This window comes from Poecilia reticulata, linkage group LG17 (assembly GCF_000633615.1).
Source record: "Poecilia reticulata strain Guanapo linkage group LG17, Guppy_female_1.0+MT, whole genome shotgun sequence".
NCBI classification, from domain to species: Eukaryota; Metazoa; Chordata; class Actinopteri; order Cyprinodontiformes; family Poeciliidae; genus Poecilia; species Poecilia reticulata.
Genome location: NC_024347.1, coordinates 18,020,618 through 18,040,401, shown reverse-complemented (window position 1 = coordinate 18,040,401; position 19,784 = coordinate 18,020,618). Strand labels below are relative to the sequence as shown.

General features: G+C 36.3%; 1 protein-coding gene across 1 annotated transcript in view; it reads left to right on the top strand.

Annotated features, from left to right (window-relative positions):
- Positions 1 to 19,784, top strand: part of tnr (tenascin R (restrictin, janusin)) — a 170,276-nt gene that overhangs the window by 33,466 nt on the left and 117,026 nt on the right. Inside the window, exon 2 of the mRNA XM_017309882.1 lies at positions 15,763 to 15,810. The gene's annotated coding sequence lies outside the window, so the exon portion shown is untranslated. The remainder of the gene's footprint in view (positions 1 to 15,762; positions 15,811 to 19,784) is intronic.

Genomic DNA, 19,784 nt, shown 5'->3' with positions numbered 1-19,784 from the left:
CTGAATGACACTGAATTTAGTAAAAATTGGTTTACAATGCTTGTGTTGAGTTAAATTTTGAAATACTGATTTTTCTTTACTTAAAAATATGTACAGTGCAGGTTTTCAATGGAATCTATAATATCTACCATAAATGAGTCAGGAGGCTGTAGACTCACTATTCTCACTTCCATTTTTATAGTCTTGGGGCAGTAAGTCCTTCTTCTGCGTACAATTAGCCCAGTAATTAGTTACCCTGCACAGTTTCACTCGATAATGATCGCGCTTCACACAGTCTGCACTTTCTCCCACTGATCACGATTCCTCCGGTGGACATTCAACCAGGCCAATCAGCGAACAACAGAAGAAGCTGTGAACGATGACATCAATTTTCTGAGCTGTTTTAACACACAAGCTGTCCTCATAAGATCATTATGAAAATTATTTTGACTCTTTCAAGTTACACAACTAWTGCTACATCCATTATTAGTGATATCCTTTGATCAGGCGCCAGCAATAGGAGTARTGTAAAAATACAACCATTTGATTTTAGGTAAACAATTAGTTTTCTTTGTTGCAGACATTCACTTACAAAGCATTGGTCTGCTATAGAGAAATACAGCTGCAAGAGCTGCGATCCCAGACGTATRCTTTTCTGGGACTGTTTACCTGAACCAATGTCACTCGTGAGAATTGTGCGGATTTGTGTGCAAAACTGTTTTTACATGCGTCGAGGGGTAGAAAAGAACATGTTTTCTTGTGTATTGTTAGCCTTCAGTAATCAAGCGTGTAGACACAATGAAAAGTAACGCACTCATGGGCATAGAAAGATGGAAGGATGTGAGACCTGCACAAGGTCAGTGTCACTGAGCCATGACAAAGATCCGGTGTCATAAATAATGAAAGCTCTGACCTTTTACAAGAGCAAGACAAGCCATTTATTAGCTTCGTCGACCCGATGTTCTCTGTCTTCACCGAGGCTTTCTAATAGTAGGTACAAGCAATGAATGGACAATTGCTTTAGTCATTTTGTTTTTTTGTCAACAGTGACACTTGTTATTGAATGATAGTACAACTAACAGTCTTTGTGCAAAGTGAACTTTCTTCAAATTAATTTTTAAAAGCTTCTGTCAGTTTTAGCTATATATTACTTTGTGATGCAGCTAGGAGAAAATTATGCTTAAAATGTTGCCTTTACTTTAGCTTTAATATGCTTCAACTTATGTTGGTATGCAACATCTGACAGTAATKGGGGCTTATCAGGATACAATGAAAAATACAAGCTATCAATTTATTTTAAAATGTGGAAATAGTAAAGTATAGCTAGGAATCATWTAACATCTCAATACTATAATAATCATTCTCACCTACTTACTCACTTGTACTACATTAATAATAGCCACCAAGTTTATTGAACAATGTTGCCTTTAACAATGTTGCCACATTGTTGTTAAAGGCAACAATGTGCTGTATGGAAGAACATGCTGAAACATTTTAGTCATTGATGGTTTGAAGTGTCTCCTTTTGAAAATTTTAACCTTTTCAAACTCTCTTCTTGAAATAACTGTTGTATTGAAGCATATTAATTAAATATCCAATAAACTCTCTGTAGAAAAATGAATTTATTTATCAAGGCCAAAGGTTTAGAGATCAAATATCTTGTGCTTTTTTTAAAAAAAAAATGTCTGTAACAATAATATAAGAACTTTAAGTAATCTTTTGATCTCTACCATATTTGTAAAGCTTTTGACCAACTTATCCAACTATAATTTCTCTTTTAGYTCTATAAGGAAATAATACTTTAACAGTAAGTTGTGATGACTGTTTTACAGCAATAGGGGATGTGTTGCTGTAAAACAGTAACTTTATATTTTTAAACAAAAATACAGTTGTTATCAAGTGGACATCTTGTCTTTTACATCTTTTATTTGTAATTTTTACAGGAAATGAGGCTGGGATTATCCACTCTTAGTTTTTCATAGAGAATCCACATCATTACTCTGAGATGCCTTCCAGCATTTCCAAATGTACAGTATAAATTTGATGACACATGGCATTGAAAGCTCAGATGGTTAAATCAGAGCTACTGTGCTCTTCATCTTCCAGCCTTACTATTATCTTTGAAKCTCTGTTCTCTTCTCACACACAACCAAAATGAACTGCAGACATGTCTCGACATATCCTGAACACTATAGCTGTGTTCTTGTCTAGGTGTCTTTATGCACATTTTGAAGCGTCACATTGGAAATAGTTGGAAAGTTAAAAAAAAACAAAAAAACCTTGGTTTCGCAAAAAAGTTTCTAATTGTCACTTGATGGGAAATGGAGACACATTTCCCGAGTTCCCAGGGGGGGGTGTGCGTGTGTGTGTGTACGTCATCAAAATGGTGCATTTTGTCAAAGGAAATGTTACAATAAGGTTTTGATGCTCTGGCCTAAAAATTGTGGGAGTGGAGAAAAACATTGACAGTTTCTTTTGATTAAGAACCACTTGGAGCATCACATTAACCAGCATGGCTGAGTCCATGTTGGCTCCTTCAAAGGTTTGTGCATCTCTTAAAGCCATTTAGAAAATTTGAAGTCCTAACTACTTCAGCATATGCTCTTAAAATCTCACCAAGCACTTAGTTTTTCTTTTTTTTGTAGCTCAAGTCTTTTGATGCATTTTTTTATGTTAAATAAAAGGAAAAGAAAAGATGAATGGTGAGACAGGGATCTTTATGCAACAAAGCTGGGACCTGCACTCATTTCACAGCATCAGAAATATGATGGCGTGTGTTYGTGGCAGGAAAACACTATGTTATGTCCCCATAGGCCTTCCATTATATTGAAGGGTAAGACGTATCGCTCCCATATCACTCGTCAATAAAGACATTGCCCCCTGGGAAACTGACACGGGAATGGCTTAATAAAAATACACTACAAGTAAAGTTTACAACCTCTCAATAGATCACCATAACTCTCGGTAACAAACATTATAAATGTCTTCATGGAATCAGAGTGGTTTGATTGCATTGCACATATGTCTTTACATTGAACAGGGTGAAGGAATGACAGCTCAAAATAAAACTGAAAAGAAAAATTGGCATTTATAATTGTGACTAGAAATATTAAAATTGATGCCGAAACAAAACTATGTATTGAAAGTGAAACTAAAATTAATTGATAAGTAACTCAACCAAGGTTCATGTTGACCTTTTTTTTTGTTGTTGTTTTGCTTTCACTGTGTTTCAGTTTAATTTCYTTGGTGTCCGCAGGTGCAGGTGTCGGGCCTACGGCTTCAGAGCCACATATCATTTGGATATATTATGGAGACCAACACTAGTGCTGACCAAGCTATCAACCATTCAGTCCAGTGAAATAACAGAGAAAGATAATGTGGTAACTGTGGTTGGAGGTCCAGCTTGACTTGAAGTAGCCATCGCATATGTTTTAGACGGACAAAGATGAGCTGGTAAGCACTAATGTGCAATTTCTTACCTGAAACATTATTTGATTGACAAAGTAGTTGCATCAACAAGCCATTTTAAATAATATTACTTAAACAATCTCGACCATGAGGGGTTTTAGTCTGAACCCCTCATGGTTCAGACTAAACCATGAGGGTTTAGTCTTTTTCTTTTAAGTTTTCTTTTACTTTTGACCAACCATTTTATTCTTGTTGCATATAAAAACATGTATGCGTTGTGTCCCTCTTAAATTCTATATGGAGAGACATCCTTTTGTGATCTGTTCTCAGAACAAACGAGCAGACTGAGTTTTTCAAACACAACATCTTTCAGCTGTCCTCTTTCTTCAACTGTATTATATTCAGAGTGCAGTGAGAACTGTACACATTATGTGCCTCCCTTATAATGCGTTTGAACAAGACCTTTTCTGTTGAACCTTGACATTTACTCTGGAGTTAATTAGCTCTGCTTCGTCTCAGACACAGGATGAGAGCTGTTSGGAGCAGAGTGGAAGAAGTGTTTTCAATACCAATATTTTTAACCATTGTTAATTTCCTCCCAAAAAAAACCCTAAATCTTTTAAAATAATCAATATAGTATGAGGTACACTAGTGTTCATTAAATTCATTTTTACAAGATCTAGCAAGAAAACACCATATGAATGAAACCCGATATGCACAAAACTACCTATCAAACATTAAATGCATCATCCGAAACATACACATTTATACACACATACACAGCCATTTATATTGAAAAGAAGCAAAAAAAAAAACAAAAAAAAAAAACGTTTTCTCATTTGAAACAATAATTTCAGTATATCCTTGCGTGACAAACTCGTAAAAAGTCAGTTTTTTCATTTTAATAGTACCATGACGTTTTCTGTCAGATTTAGGACATTCCTTTTAGACTGAAGTGGCTTTTGTCTAAATTTATTTGATTTGATGATCAACTGAAAGGTTACAGTGGCTATATCTAATATTAAACATTCAATAAATTACTTGTTAACATTAGTTTTCTGGCATTAAACCTTTTCAGTTTCTTCAAAAGAGGGAGTTGTCTTGACTCTTTATATGGTGTAAAACTATGTGGGATTTTATAGAGCGTCTGTTATCCATAGTTTTACCAAATAATTTAAAATTCAATCTGCTTTATTATATTTGGTGATTATTCATCTAACATGATTTATATGTGTAACTTTGAAATTGCAGTATTAAAAATGAATTTGACAACTCAGCATGCACTTGTGTTGTAAATGGATTGGACAGCGGGATCTCCTGATTAATAATGGAAAGTCAGTGATATACAAAAATATTCCCTGATGCAAATATTTGCATTTGTTCAAAGCATTAAAATGCAGTGGCTTTTATTGATGCTCCCACCATCCATGCCTCCTTCATTTATGCATTTTGTCGTTTAGTCATCTCTTCTGGCATTTTGGTCCCTCAATCTACCATCTGTCCTCTGATTTCTGGTGTTTTTCTGTCCATCTTCCATCGGTTTTTGCCCTTTTGCTTTTTTCTTTCTTTCATTTGTGGCACCTCTTTCTTTGTACTTATTTTGTCACCACTTTCTGTTAAAAAAGTGTTATTGCAAAATGAAATTGSAATAATTTTCATTTTCATTTTTTTACTGCAGAGTTCACTTTAAATGTTAAATGCACAAAGACAAGCAGTTCATGAATAATCTTTTTTTTTTYCCACATTCTCCATCCTTGTCTCTCCTCCTTTCTTGTGATCARCCTTTGTCCACATTTCTCTGAATACACTGCACTCACTCATGAATACACACGCACACGAACGCACACCCCCACGCACACGCACATACACACACACGCACCCCCCCCCACACACACACACACGCACTTTCTAAATGTTGAATTAATTCCTTCACTGTCCTTGCTCACTGCTGGTGGTCCTTTATCTCTGGGGTTTGTGGAAAGGTGACTTGATGGCTTCCCGTCATTAAAACCTCATCATCTAAGATGACACAGTCTACTGTTATTGACTTTCACGTTTTCCCTGCAAGGCTTGCACCCATAAAATCCCATTGGCAGATGACTGTTCATCTGTGATTTCATTAAAAGTCTCTTATACACATAAGAACATTTGAATACAGACAGAATTCTGTTATACAGTCTGAATTATGGATTTCCCTGCATGAGATATCCGAGTGCACATAGTGATTTTAATGCATATTCTTTATATTCATTGGAAAGRGGWAGCACATTACTGTGTAATGGGTTTCCTGAAAAGCATTAAAGACAGGGGAACACAGCAGACATGAAGACTTTAGAGGAAGTCATGGACATATCTGATTGGATAATTTCAACAGAAGTCAAGTCGTTTTGTCCACTTCTGAGCAGAGGCATTTCTAAAGGTCACATCAATAATTTTCCTGCTTCTTTGGCTGGTCATTAATCATTTGGTCTTACGTCTGTCATCATATGGGGCTAATGAGATCTACATAGATCCGTTTTCCTCTGTTGGTTTGGCAACTTGCCTAATTTCTGAAATAAAAAGAGAGAGAGAGAAAAAAAAACACCCATTGAGCTTGTATTGCTCTCAGAGGATTCATGTTTGACCTGCGACTGTGTTGTCCTGAAGTTTTTCACCTGTCATTTGGTTGAGTGGTTTAGCCCCACACATTTGGGTGGTTTATGGGGATTTTTAAATATACCATGAATCATTGAAGGTCATAAAAGCTTAAAGAGCGTCCACGGTTGTCGCTACTTTCAACTTGTTCAATAAAATCTTATTTTAAAAAACATAAATCTTGTACTCCGCAGTAAAAGAAAATGAGTAAATAATTAAATGTTACCAGCACACAGCAGAAGAATGCATAACTAATTTAACCAATTAATGATGAGCTGTGTTACTTTTTACATTTTCCAGCTGGTAAGTCACAGTTTAACATAGTTGTAGTTTCAGATAAATGAAAATAAMATTCTACCCCTAAAGACCATAAAATATTTTGGTTCAGGTGTGGGAATKTATTTCTATAGTAGTTCTTGTTTAATTTCTTTAAAGAAGATCTCTAGTTGGTTAAACATCAGACCGCAATGAAGTTCTTCATCAATAATACTAACTTTATGCAGATTAAAGACATAAAACTTACATTTAATGTATGGTGTCGCACATAAAGTTGAAATCAAATATTTTATACCTCATGAAATTGTTGTGATAATTACATTAATTCTTGATGGATGTTGATGTGMACATTGTCTGAAAACATCTCTTCCAAAAATATCACAGTGTAAATTAAACCACAATAACAAATAGAACGCATCTTAGAAATGTGTTTCCAACTTTGTGGGTGTTCTTGTGGGATTATTCTAAACATATTGATCTGTCCTTGCATCCATTCATCATCGTSTTCATCGTAGCTGATATCAACTACRTGGAGGTAACAGTTCATGGACAGAAAAACATGCAACAAACATCAATCTCTCCACACACACATGCACACACATGCATTTTTGGGGTTCCCAAGGTGTTCCCAGGACATAAAGTATATATAGACTCTCCTGTGAGTTATCGGTCTGCCCCCTGGTTTTCTCTCATTGGMACAGAAAAAAAGCAACCTAGGGAGGCACCTGGGAAAAATCCCCATCAGATGACAAAACCACCTTGGAAAAAAACACCTCTGCAATGTCTAAAAGAAACCCATACGTTAGGGTTGGAACATAGACAGTAAAGTGAGAGCTTTTTTTAAAACTTGGTTTTGTTTTACTACAACAGACAATCTAGCCATCTTCCACTTCATCCCACCTACACTTGTGAAAAAGACACCTAAATACTTGATATTTTCAGCTCTAGGCAAAGACTAACCCCCATGCATTATTTTGGTTGTAAAACAAGTTCACAGACTGGTGAACTGCTCCAGTGCAGGTGGAAGGCCATGGTTTGAAGACGGCAAAATAACTACAACATCTCCAAATGCAAAAAAAMGATATTTACGTTCCCAAACCACACACCCTCCCATATGGCAAAGATGTGTAAAATGAATTGGAATTTATTATATTAGCTGTTTTCATGGAGGAAGTCTTGAAAAAGCATTCACACCTCAGAAGTGAACAACTATTCTACATGTAATCTCCGGACTATATTTATATTACATCTCGTATAGAAACTGTTAATTCATTGGTGTAATAAAAACCAATTTCTTAATTTGACTACACATATATGCTATGCTGCCCACAAAGCGTTTCATTAATTCCATTTGATCTGCCTCTCTTTATTCACACGGACACCTTTTGCAAGTGAGTTGTTTTTGTGACTTAATGTTTTTCTTTATTATGGAGATTTAAAAGCTCCTTTTATTATTCACACACAGTTCTTCTTTGTGAGGGGGACAAATCAAAAGGCTTCGACTCAAGCTGCTCCAAGAAAGCCAGTGGCTTTGCTTTATTAAGCTACGGCATAACGCAGAAGCGTGAGTCATCGTTCATCCATAAACAATAATTCAGTAAAATCAAAGCAACTAATCTWTGAGTTTGAAAACAGGGTTCTTTAAGAAGTCATGAAACGGTAATGGAAATTGCTGCCTGTATGTTTATTGGATGATTGAGAAGCTGTTGTTTTGCCTTCACTTCTTTCTTTTCAGTTATAAAAATATGAAAATATTTGTGCTTCATATCTCTATTGCTCATTCTTTCTTATTGAATAGTACATAAAATGAGCAGGTGTATTTATTTAGGATTGTGACTAATATATCAATGGTTCAATTGCTTTGACAGATTCAGACAACTTTAGCGTTGCGATTAAACAGCCTACTTGTTTAATACCAACCAGGGTTTTACTGACTGTTTTGGTTTTCTTCAAGCTTGATGGGCCTTTTCGGGTTTGGACCCATTCAACACTTTTTTTTTTTTTCTCTCAAGATTTACAATATAAAATCCTGTTTGCATAAATTTATTTTAGAAACTGCATTGAACAAACACTGACCATAKAAGATTTTGATGGAGTTCATTTATATTATGTAGCTCCAATTAACAACCATTCATTATCATCCATCGAAATGCACTTTACAAGAAAATCATGTCCAGTTTTGAAAAAAAATTCAGATGTTTCAAACCACAGCTTCACAAGAATATCCTCATTAAAGCCTTCTGTACTGCATTTAATAAATGTGAAAATTTTTGGCTTTGATGGGTTTAATAAACAGGGGTAATAAAATACAAAAATTTTACTTTTTGACTTGTAGATCACTGATCAATTAAAAATGTATGTTTTGATCACTGGCTTATATACAATAGAGCATCGTAATCTTTAATCAGCTCATAATATTTCTTGTCAGAGTGTAGCATCACTGAGTGATGCAAGATGCGACACTGATTTTGTAAGCCTCTCTATGCTAATTTGTGTCATTGAGACAACTGGGCAACATATGGAACTGATATTTAAAATGYTCATTTATTTCATCTTTGTGTAACTTGTATTTCCTAAGGGGACAAATTGCCTGATTATGCTAAAGCATAATTACATTTTTTTTTTCCTTTCAGTTGTTTAAAAATGGTCAAGTCGATGTTTATTTAATCACTACTCTGACCACAACATCTCATACAGCTGGAGAAAGTGTGAAAAAAAAAAAACATGTTCTTGAAATTCATCTTCTCCAGCTCTCTGGGTGATGCCATAAAGTCACAACCTGATTTATTCTTCTTCCTTTAGACATATCTAAGAATTATGCCTCATTTTAAGAAATCCCTAGAGGTACTTATTCATATTCTCCATATGATTGGACCATCAATACTGGGGGTAAGTGAAGGTCATTCTGACAGCTTAATGGATTGGCAGGCCTGCCTTTCTTACTGCTGCTCTCTAAAGCTGATTTTTTCAACATCTCCGGTCACATTGTATCAAGACAGATGGTCAGTTTAAAAGACAGCAAATACAATCAAAGAGGCATCAGTCAGAATGCGACCACCATTTTTTTTCCCCAGTCRGCTGTTGATTATGCAAACTAGCTKTTATTGACCACAGAGCCCTTCTTCTAGAAAGATATGTTCAAGTGTGGGGAACAAGGAAGTGATGCAAAAATTACTCTCGTCATTCAAGTTGTTGACAGATGCCTAGTGTGACCTGCATGTCATTGCATGTAAATAGACGATAAAAGCTGGGACTGGGCTGGCAGCATACTACATCTCCACTTGACAGATCTTTTTTATTTTTATTTTTTACACTGTCTAGGGCATTAGCTCTAAAAAGTATTATGTTTTACAAAGGCTGCCACTTCTTTTAAGTACTGGAAACATCTACTAACTAATTCATAGCCTGAAAAACAAAACACATCTCTGGGCTGTGATTTCTGTACTATTAGATTAATATTTTATATATTTCCACAGCCATCTTTGATATTAATGGACTTTCAGTGGGTGCCTACGCTGCTTGCCTGCTAAGATGACATATCTGCCTGCCCACCTGTTATGAATATTTATAACATGCGAGTGGGCAAAGGTTAAAGAGATACATTTTGCTGTTGGCTCATGTTCTRCTCCTTGACTGGTACTCAGAGGAAAGTCAATGTCCGTGGTATTGAAGTTGGCATCCAGGGTTTTTCTTGGGTTTTGGTGATCTCTTTGTGCTTCCYTTTTGCTTTTTTGTGACTTGTTCAGTTCTAGAGATTCTATTAATGTCAGTATGACTAAGTAGTTGAGAAGATAATTGTGATTGCTACTGTGATGGCTTGTTCATAGGATGCATGACCCTCACCTTTCCCAAACAAAAGGGAYAAGTGGAGAAGTCGGATAGAACGAGAGAATATGAAAGCCTTATTGACCTTGACCTGCAAACAAAGTTTGCAACAAATCTTTTTTTTTTTTTTTTTTTTTTGATGTCTAGAAAAATAGTTTGTAACAAAATATGCTTCTATTACCATATCTCACTTTTGTCAGTTTGGTTTGGGTTTTTTTTACCCTGTTTGACTTGTTCAGGATTTTCTTTTCTTTCAAACTCTACTCATACTAAATACTGTCATAAGTAAAAAATTACTTTAACAAGTGCCTGAGAAAAAGTAACATTTGTTAAAACCCCATAGGATGAGAAYAAAAATGCAGAGTCAARAGAGTCTATTAAATTTGATCTTGCTAACAGCTCATTATAACCGTCTGTTATAAGTTCTTGTCTGTAGATGTTGCTACAGCAGGTTGTCACTACTTGTGACCGTTTCCTGACAAAGACAAGAAAGGGTTGATTGAACTATAGGTGTGAAGTTGTGTGGATTGTTATGCATCAAGGATTTAATAGAACTCTAACTTAACGCTTTTGTTAAGACGAGGTGGCTATATTTGATGTTAAAGAGGACGGCTTTGATCTTGATAAGTTCTGGGTCGGGAAAGTAACATAAGGATTAGTTCCAAGCATTAACCCCTGCTGTTTCATGACAATGTAATGATATGTCTGTGTGAGATCAGCTGACCAATCTTTTGATAACAGTATTTGTGTAATCTAAAAAAAGAACGGTAAGGATAAAATTYCTTTTTTTATTTTCTATTACAATGCATGGGGTTATGATTATGTTTTTGGCTTGTATATATGAGTACAGAATCTTACCAAAGTACTTATACCCTCTTAACTCTTTTATCCTGCTTTTTCAACTTGGTCTTGGTTTTGCAAAGGACTTCACATTTGCAAAAATGTGAAAAAAAGAGTGACTACTTTAACTATTGTTATTATTATTATAAACTTTTTTGTTAGATTTAAGTGAATGTGCAAATTTAAAACCATGGAATTTTTCATAACCAGAGCAGAATTGTAACTCTTTCTTTAGACAGAAGAATGGGCAGTAGTTTTTTTTCTTTTTTTCCTTTCTAAACATTTTGTCTTCCTTTTTGGCTTCTCTTCTCCTTTAATCAGCAGCTGTCCATTCACTGTAAGCCTTTGAAGATGTAAGTTATAAATCAACTAATCAATGGTACCGAAGCTGGTCCCTGAACAATATTGGAGGAAAATAGCCTGGATAATCCTCATTGATTTGGCTTTACAAATCGTTTTTTTTGTTGTTTTTTTTTGGACGACTGACCTTGAGAGACAAGAAGGTTTTTATTTGTCGCTGGGCACAAAACTGTTATTCTGCTTCTTTTTTTGTTCTTTTCTGCTCACGTACTTTTATAGCACCTTTGAGGTTTATACAGTGTCTTTTTTTAGCATTTTAACTTCCACCTATGACCTTTTACTCCTTTTGTCAGTCAGAAAGTAGAAGAGATAAAGCTTATTTCTTGCTACCTCATAATGAAGTAACATTAAGCACGTCCGTTATCCTGGGGGCGAGTTCCCTTTAAATCAGCTTTGCAAAAGGAAGTTCCTGGCACTGATATCTCATCAGGGACAAGACGATGAAAAGATTGAAAGTGTTAAAAAAGAACCTATTTTAATTAACGCTGCAGATTTACTTGCCTATCTGGGTTTAAAGCCAGGGCTGGGACCAGAGGGAGCTAAAGTGTTGGTTGTAAAAATAAGTCATGCCAGGCAGGGGTAGAAAAGAGCCTCATGAGGGACAGACAGGGCAATTAAGGTGGACACTCTCTGACTTTTCTGTAATTAGGATAAATGGCAACAAAAAACTGTAGTTGGGAAAATACACACATAGTATTATCTGCTACAGCTTCACCATGTCAACTCATATACTTAATTAGGTCACTGTCAGTTTGCTCGTGTTTTCAGAGATCAGAGTATTTGATATTTTCATATTTTGAAACCTCAAACCTCTTATAAATAGTTGAAGTTATGCTCTCCTGTACATGGATATGTGATTGATTAGATGAACAGAGATGACTCGACCCTTCAGTGAGCTTTGACTTTTGCGGCATTTCCAAAATGTTACTGGTACAATTTAGATTTAACTGGATATTTCACTGATATCAAATTAAAAATATATAGTCAAAAACACATGATTTTAGTTTATTCTTCCATATACAATCTATGAAATTTCAGAAAAATAAAAGAAAGCATTAGATATGGTTTTTCTTTTTTTCCGTATTATGTACATGCAAGGACATGAGCGTGAGATAAAAGCTGGACAATGCTTTGCAAAGTTTTTTGCACTTATCAGACGCACGGCACACATGTAAACAATGCAACCCAAAGGATCTGCTGTGACAGATTTGAATGCTGATGAAAAGCCAAAGGAGGTCTATTCTCTGGTTGTAGATGCAAGCGTGTCGCTGTTCTTTCCATTTCCAGCCGCTTCAATGGTGTGAATATCAACATCCTGTTCTTTTCTTTTCCCCTTACATTTGTGATTGTTATTTTTGTTCCCTCCCATCTCATTTTCTTGCTGTTGTTTGTTCCCTAAAGCCGTCGGATTTCTTCAGGTAACCAGAGAAGAGAAGTGATGGCGCACTCACATTTTTTGGAGTCGACTGAGAAAAGAGTACAATGTCTTAATTAATTTGCTTGATTTTTATTCTACACTTAATCATACTGACTATCTATAACTATGTTTTCCTTTTACCATAATTCAACCTCAGTTAAAGTTTAATCATATTTCAGCTTCTTCCACTTCTGTGTATATTTAGTTGTTTGTGGCTTGCTTACCCTGATTATGTCACAAGATGGCGCTGCCGTTTGACCCAGTTACTTAAGACAAAAAAAGCAGCGATACTCTGCATTTATAGTATTCTGTGAGAAACATTTATTATTAAAAGCTTTTGTGTACACAGTAGGAAAGCACAGTAGTTCGTTTTAAGTCATGTGAGTATTTTTATTGTGTCAGTGACACTTTAAGGCTTCTCCACTACTGCAACTCCCATGGTGCATTTTTTATCTGCAGTGTCCAGGACTCACTGGACTATGGCTGTTTGCTTACTTTGCTGCAGATAAAATGTACCGAATGGCCACTATTCAGTATTAGGTACAACTGTTAAATTTCTTGTTAACACAATAACAAATCGACAAATGTTATYGCTACCTCTTAATGTAATTAGGCACCTATACTAGCGGCAGAATATTAGAAACTTGTGGTTAGCTGTCAGTATTATATCCYGTTGACTATCATGTATGTGTGTATTACCTGCTAAAGGAAAGCATTCGACCTAGATGCCAAAACTGCAAAGTAGCAGTAGGAAAGTAAGCTTGAAACCCATGTTCAWCTTGGAAGCAATAAGTTCATCATCGATGAGATCTACTAATCTTACAAGATGGGTGGTCATAACCTTGTGGTAGATTTTTTTTATGCTCTAACATCAGCCACCGTACCCAATTCCCTCATGGCCTTCCTCTCATCGAAGGTATAATCTGTTGTGACAGAAATGTGACTGAATGTAGGGAGTGTTTGCACTGTCAGATCCTTTACACTGCTTGTGTAAAGGAATTTATAATTTATGATCACCATCTGTAAGTTCCAGTGTTTGTCTTTGTCTCCCCTAAAGCTCTGGTGGGCACTCTACAGTTTTTGAACTCGGCTGAAAAAAAAATGAGGRCACTTAGTTTGATAAATTTAAGAGAACAGTTATATAAAAGCTATACACYAGCGTGCACACACACATGGCAAAAGTAAAGTGAATTTTCTAATTACAGCTGCACAGAATCCCTTTGCAAAGCAAACAAGGACCTAGTCAGTGCATATTATCTCCTCTGGCTCTTATTTTTGATAACTTCTGTGGCTTTGTACCACTGATTCMCTGAGCTAGGTTGTTTTCCATTTCTCATATCTTAGCTTACCAAATGGACTGCCTCTGTTGACTGCAAAAATGCGTCATTCATTGAGACACCTTTATGCTGCAGCGATTGCATCGTTTTCAAAAAGCCAATGCCTTTCCTGATTCATTTAGTTATTGTAATAAATCTTCAGTTATTGGACAAGCTGGAGTGTCCATTGACAGAACATTGTTATAGGTGCCTTTGTATCATATGGACACCTATTGACTATGRAAATGTCAGTACTTATATTTTCAAAACCCAGAGATACAGTACTGCAAAACAGTATTTGCCCCTTACTGTTTTGGCTTTTTATGACTTTATTTCTTGTCATCAGGAAAATTACATATTCATTTCTTAAACTAGAAAGATACCCAAACCTCCCTCCCTAAAGGGTAAAAGTCATTGCTCCTCTTGCTACAAGATTTAACTGAACCACAATAATTTTGAGTTCAGTTTCATTTTAGTTCARTTTCATTTGCCAATCTCAGGCCTTATCACTCCCAAATTTACATAGTTAGAAATTTACTTAAATAGCCCCTGAATGACACCAGGAAGTAGGCTGCAAGATCTCAAAACATACCACATCATTATCTGATCTCAAGAAATTTAAAACTAATTTACATTTATTATTATTACTAAGGCTTTGGGACTCCAGCAAATCATAGTGACAGCCATTATCCACAAACAAACAAAACTGGAAAAGTTGTGAAACCTCCTACCTCACAAAGGAATGTTGGAAAAAAAATCTAAAAAACTAGTTAAGCCTCAGTTAAGCTCAATGTTCCGGATTGGTCAATAATGACATTTGTGGCAGATTTTTAAGGTAAAACCCAGCTCTCACTGAGAAGAAGAGTTGATRATTCCCAAAACTTCTGTGAAAGTATCCTCTCAACTGATGAGACAACAGTGGGACTTCTTGGAAGGTGTGTGTAGTGTCGGTTAACACTAAGTCTCCTTGTTGTTTCTGATTATCTCTCAAAGAATGGTCGAAAGGGAAAAAGATCAATTCCACACCTTCTCTCTTATGGCTAGGAAATTCTGCCCCAGTGCTGTGATTGTTTCACAGCATTCTCTTTCTCTCTTGCAGACACTTAGAGGTTTATGTCTGCAACATCCAAGTGTTCTAGAGTGAACGATTCACTCGAGTCCTTCACTTCACTTCACAGCTCTGACTGGACCCTGGCATGATTCTAGATATTCAACCAGAGGGTGATAATTCAGCATTGTTTTCAGTTTGTTTTTGCACATGTTGTGAACAGTAAATCCGTGCATAAAGCTCTGAGCAATAGTAAATCATTGCTTAAGGGTCAGAGTAATAGGACAATGCAATTAGCATTATGTCAAGAGGAGTGCTACAAATAACCAGGAATAAATGGCTGGTGCTTCATCTCCAGCACTTAAAGCACACCTACACTTTCTGTTTCTGTCAAAAATCTTCCAGTCTTTGTTTCACTCTAGAATCCTTCACATTTTCTAAATGCTAATTCACTTTTTTTGCATTCCAAGTTTCTGTGTTTGGAAGTTTACTAAGCAGAGTTCTCTTTCAGCAATCTGTATTAAACATTTGATTTACAATTATACATTTGTGTGTGTGTTATCCAATTGTGCCAAACTGATTGAAAAACAAAATAATGAAAAATGGAAAAGGAAAAACAGTGTTTAAATAATATGAAATCTTCCTTTTTCTCTTGTCAGCAAAAACCCAGGGACCAACACTTCTCAACTTCATAGTTTACATCCAAGGTGAGCCTACAAGCTGTCTCATATGTTTATACATGTGCATGTGTTTGTAAACTTTTGTCATTCCTGTGTAAAAGAGCATAATTCTTAACTATGTATTACTTGATTAATAGCAAGAATAACATATCTCAAGAAAAACGATAAAAACATTAGGACATCTTTCTTAAGGGTGACCTATTATGCTTCATTGAACATATTTGGATAGGATTATGGACCATGGACCTATGGAAAACATATTAGTAACATTTTTTGTTTACACAAAATCATTCTTGGATAATGAGATTTTAGTCTGGTCAGTTCTACCTATTTTGAGCTTTTTTCAGAAGGAGCTGTTTTAGGGTCTCTTGTCATTTTCAATCCAAATAAGCTGCTGCTGTCCAGAYAAAACACTTATCTTTTCTAGCAGCCATTGTACAGAGCTTTCAGTGGTAAAACCAGCTGACCAAATGTACTCAAGCTCCACTTGGGTTGCTAGGTGACGAGTCGATCCCGTCAATTGTGACTTAACAGTCGGGAGGTTTTTGAAACGGCCCATTTTTTAGATGGCAAAAACATTAACTTTTTGCCTAGATAAGCAATYCATTACGTTTTGGTTTTCTGTACAAAGGTCTCAAAAATTATGTACGAGTTCTGCATTTACGCTAAAAGAAAACAATCAAAAAACTCATGAGTGTTCATAAATGTTTAAAACAAATCATTTGAGGCCTTGTTGTTTTTGTTCATAGGCAATTGTTGTTGTTGACTTCCAAATTATTTTTTACTAACATGTATAGTCTATATTTAAATAGGATGTGTGTTTTCCTTTTCCATACATTTATGCTCAGTGATGGAGGTTTTTTATACTTGTACTCAGACATTATAAACACTGCCAGATGGCATTAATAAAGCTCGTCATTGTTTCATTATGGTACATGATTGTTGGTGGGGTTTATTATATTTTTTATCATCAAAGTGTGTGTGCTACAAGAAAGAGAAATGGGTAAGGCTAGGGATTTGAGTGACTTTGACTGAGTAAAATTTCAATGGCTAGAGAGCATCTYGGAATCCACAGCTCCTACGGCATACCCTCTGTCTATATTGGTCATTACCTACTTAAACATGATCCAAGGAATGAACAGAAGAAAATTGGTGATAGGGTAACACGCCCAAGGCTCTTTCATGCATGTTGGGTGTAAGGCTGGCCTGTGGGCCTTGATCTGACATAAAGCAGCTCCTGCTTAAGCTGCTAAAGGAATGATTCCTGGTTCTAAGAAAATGGCTCAGTGTAGTGCAATGTGATGCTTTGAGAATATTTTACTGGGTAACCATGTGTCCTGCGTCAGAAGTGGATGTTATTTTGACACATGGTGCCAACTTAAGCATTGTTRCAGACCTTGTTTAAGGCATTAATACAAATGAAATTCCCTWATTGATGTGGTCTCAATCAGTAGGATAAATGTGACCAGCAACAAAGCAGAAAATAGGAATGGAAATGGAGTTGTGTAATGAATGCAGACTTAATTTAATAAGCCTTTTGTTGCATTGTCCCGACTTCCCTAATTAAATTACGGTCTTTATTTTTGTAGAGGTATGAGAAATTCAAATATGAAAAACGGTCTGGGAAATAGTGGGCAATGTCAGAATTTAAAAAAAAATTGCATTGTTGCAGCTCGGATCCCAAATTAAAGTTTCACTTAAGGTTCCTGCGTAGCTTCATTCAGCTTTGGGTTTCTGTTTAAACTTCCATCTTGTGGTACTATTTTTTTTTTCTTTCTCTCAGGTAAGTGGAGTCCATTTGTTTCCAGTCTTTGTCCCTGTATACCCTCCCCTTTAGCCACACTGGCAGTGAAGCACACATTTAATGARCAGTTAGATTCACAGTGTGCAATATGTCTTACTAATTTACAACACCATAGGTCTGCATTAGGCTAACTGTATAGCTGACTCCAGTGAGGTTATATTTTAACTTTCAACATTTACTGCAGTGTACGTAATTGAATTATGGGATCCTTTCATGATTTCYATGCAGCTCAGTTTTCACTTGTCCTGAGCTCTGGCTTCCAGTTTTCATCAAGCCAWTTTTTTTTCACACARCATTAGTAATGTGATACTTCTCTATTCTTTCTTTTAAAGTAATTTGAAATGTACAGCTCCCTACTTAGCAGCGAAGATGGCCTGGGGCAGAAGAGCCTTTTGAATTTCAAGGAATTGTCAAATAAAATGTAGCTGATGACTTTGTACTGTTCAATTATTCGTTTTTGACAGTCTTATCTTCGCATAGAAAATGGTGAGTTTCAAGTAATGGATCWATAGCCAAAATGAATTTGCTGGATTTTGTAAAATATGTATTGTCTGTTTTATCATTATTGCAATAAATACAACAAAATGTAGCAATGAAATTTTAAACTCAAACTCAGACGTTTGAGTTTGAGCTGTGCGTGGAGGTAATTTGGGAGGAGGTTCTCGTGGAGGGATATGTCCCCAGCACTTTTTTAAAAGGCCAGCCTGGTCCWCGGCAGTTTTTACTGTCCAAAAGCATCCATCCATTATTCTACACACTAATCCCTAGTGGAGTCATGAGGAGTGATGGTGCCCATCTCCAGCGGCCAATGGGCGAGAGGTGAGGGTACACCCTGGACAGGCTGACAGTCCATTGCAGGGCAACACAGAGACAGACRAGACAAACAATGATACACACACACACTCACACCTAAGGTGTATTTAGAGAGATCAGTCAACCTGACACTTCATGGCGTCCCGGTACTCCATGAAGGCATAGTACCTGGAGACGGAACCCATGCATTCACAGGGAGAACATGCAAAATTTATGCAGAAAGACCTCCGGCCGGGATTTGAACCCAAGATCTTCATGCTGCAAGGCAACAATGCCACCATCTGTGCCACTGTGCAACGCACAGTCCAAAAGCAATGGTACACCATCTTAAATAGATACCGGTCCCAGTGATAAATAGCCTCTCAAGGTGAAGCCTGTGTCCCTTTAGACAGCCAACAAGTTCATTGATTGGCTCTGCTGTCTCTTATGAACAGTTGATGTGACATCTGCCACTTCATCTGGTTGTCAACAGTGCCTGAACTTATGCCAACACTGATGTGCAACTTGTGACCATTTTTTTTTTCTAGCTAGCTGTTTTCATTTACCTGTAAGTTGTTAACATGCTGGACATTTATTCTGCCTGGGTCATGTCAGCCACATGGATTTTGATATCAAAGTTTTCATTTACATTAACATTTGAATTTATGTTCATATGAGTGAGTGTATGGTTGCATGCAAGTGTGGTAAWTAGTTGSACTGCACCCCAGTACTCAAGTTAGAGACTGCGATTGCTAGCATCCWCTCCATTGTTCTTAGCAACTAGTTTTGTTGACATTGAGAGGTGCTTGGTGAGATTCAAATAGCACTGTGTTCCAGGGCAAAAATTACATTTTACATATAGATGAATGMCATTTGTGTCTTTTGGAGAAGAATAATGTCTATACTTTCACAAATGTGACCACTGAATTATCTGGGCTCTCCATAACTCTGTCTGCCTTTTCAAAGTCAAGTTTATTTGTATAGCATATTTTAGTGCTTTACATCACAAAAACACAAAACGGTAACATATAGCGAAACAAGCAATAAACATTAACAAAATCATCAAGCTTAATCACCATCAAATGTATATGAAATATATTAATATATGTACCAGTTATTATTAACCAAAGCGATTCTAAATAGGTGGGGTTTTAGCCCTGATTGAAGGAACTTGGTGCATCAAAGGTTGTTCAGTTTTATTTAAGTTTGTTCCAAATTAGAGGAGCATTTAAAAAAACCTGCTTCTCCAGATTTGGTTCTGGTTCTGGGAATGCAGTGTAGACCAGAACCAGAAGACYTGAGTGGTCTGAAAGTCTGTTTTCTGAGCTACAGGGAGACAGAGTAAGGACTTCAGAACTGGAGCGTGATCATGCTGTGCATGTGTTTCTATGTGAACACTCGCCTA